Here is a 2,700-nt window from a genome sequence, read left to right on the forward strand (position 1 = left end):
TGAATGAGCGCTTGTTTTGCATTTCCTCGTAAGTTTTCTGGACAATGAAGGAAAGCATTGTATATATTTAAGAAAGACGTCATATCCGCCATCAAAGCATGGAAGAACAATGGCGCATTTGTATTGCGCGGGTACATTGATGCTAAGTTAACTATGTATTCGCTTTCCTAAAGATTACTAAATAACAAATGCAAGATGACATTGCATCCAGTGAATCTACTTCCCTAGCTCTAATCAGGGAGGTGTAAAAGAGATTTTCCAATCATAACTAAATTAACACCTCTTAACCCGTTGAGGACGGTTTGATTTTGCTACAACACGCATTTCCCATAGACACCTCAACGGGTTAATGTAATTGACATTACTTAATTTTTGTCCTCATATAGAAAAAAAAAAAATTCATGTACTGTCTCGCTTGACCGATGTCGCGTTTTTCCTGTGTAAGCACATCGGAAATTTGTTGCCGTTAAGTTTTGTCTATAAAGATGACATGTTCCCATTTCTATCATCAGAATACAAACTAATGGCGTCGCCTATACAGTGCTTATGAAAAAAGGTAATTCCACTTTCAAGGGGTACAATTTTGTAATTGTTGCTATAGACAACGACATTTGGGTTGTGAGGAAAGGGGAACTCTTCCTCTTTGCACTGAAACCTAATTATGCTGACAATAATGTTATGCATGACTGAGCACATAAAATCTAAAGACAACAATGACAAATCGTGCTTTTTTACGTTTACGTGTTATTGTGAATTAACAATGCACGTCTCACTGCAGCAGTAGCATGGATGAGATCTGCCAATGAAAGTGGCCAAATAGGCCAGCCTGCACGAATGCGATGTGTTCGGGGTTTGTGATTAGGGTTTCTCCTAGCATTTTATGGTCCATAACCTTTCTCATGGCCAAATTATGATAACTTGGTTGCACCCACAGAGGCCAACACACACAGTCCACTTTCTTTGTTCATATTCAACACATAACTCACACCGACAAACCATGACTTTCACGTAAACACGAACCTGCAGTCATGGAGGTTCCCTGATGATTCGACCACTTTCACGGACAGATATCTCATCCATGCAGTGAGACATTCATTGTTCCTTCACGACGCCACGCAAGCCGTTAATGGGAAAAAGTGCAAATTGTCATCGTTGTCTTTAAAGTTCATGTGCTCTGTCATGCATGCCATTTGTTAACATAATTAGGTATCAACGGGGAAACAAAAAAGAGTTCCCCTTTCCTCACAACCAACATTGCCCTCTATGTAGCTGACAATTGCAAAATTGTAGTCCTCCAAAGTTGGGTTACCTTTTCTTATACGCACTATAATAAGGCCAAAAAAAAAAATGGTTTGTTTGCCCTTCGCGACCGACCGAAAATCGCGAAAATTTCGGGTCGCGTTTTTTTTTTTTTTTTTTTTTTTTTTTTCTCTTTCAAGTTTATTTTTTCCACAAATTTCATCTTCTACAAATTTGTGAATGGTTTTAAACCCAAAATTATCCATTTTAAGTTAGAGAAAGAATAAAAAAAAGTCTAAAAATGTTTGTTTTTTTTCATCTCACAGGGCCGCGCGGGTCCACAGGCTACGTTTTATAGCATGCATTGCATGCTACAATGTAGCTACCTTTTTGGCTCACATGCGTGCATGCACGCGCACGAAATCCAATCAATGCATGTACTATATGCACTTAGTACAGGGCTGCACACTGGCGACCAGTTATTCGCGCTAGCTTGGGCATTGGCGCTGCTCACGCACTGCCATGCCATGCAATACATGCAAAGCATGTACAGTGTAACTGCTTTTCGTTTGCTTGCGATCGGCGGTCATGCCAGACAAGCAGCATTGATAGAATTAGAAGCGCACGCATTTCTGGGTTCATTTTACTCACGATCCGATCCCGGTTTCGCAGCAGCGTGGCAGTTGACATGTTAGAACTAATTTACTTGTGTCGATTTTGAGAAAAGTAAAAACATATTCGATATTCAGCGATACAGTAAATGGATCTGACTGCGTTCAGTTTCATTTTACACAGTCATTTCACAAATTTCATTCGTTCAGAATGATCTCACAATGAAGATAGGCGCAAAAAGGATCACGAAATCGGCCCTTCCGTGTACTTTTTTTAAGAACGCATGCACAAAATGTGAAGAGATAATACTAGGGAGAAAAAAAAATCATGAAATCATCGCAGTCCCGCTTACATATTTGAGGTAGAAATCCTCCCAAAAAGGATCATGAAATCGGCCGGCCGCGTCGTACACCTTTCAAAAGCTCATGTATGAAATGCGAAGAGATTATAGAGGAGAAACAAAAAAAAAAAATATGAATAAAGGACACATTTGGTACGTGCATCATAAAAGATTACAGCTGAATAAGAATTCATGAAATCAACGCAATCCCGTTGAAATTTGAGGAAATAATAGGCGCAAAAAGGATCTTGAATTCAGTCCTGCATGCCGTGTTGGTTATCAAAACGCATGCACAAATGCGACGAGATTATCGGGAGAAAAAAAAAACAAAAAACATTTTTACCCTTCTGGTGCGTGCATTACAAAAGATTACATCCGAAGTAATTAATGAAATCGCCACAAACCTGCTGATATTTGAGGTAGAAATAGGCGCAAAAATGAACGTGAATTCGGCCGTGTATACCTTTGAAGAACGCATGTACGAAATGGGAAGAGATTAGCGGGAGAAA

This window comes from Diadema setosum, chromosome 12, assembly GCF_964275005.1.
Source record: "Diadema setosum chromosome 12, eeDiaSeto1, whole genome shotgun sequence".
Classification (NCBI taxonomy): domain Eukaryota; kingdom Metazoa; phylum Echinodermata; class Echinoidea; order Diadematoida; family Diadematidae; genus Diadema; species Diadema setosum.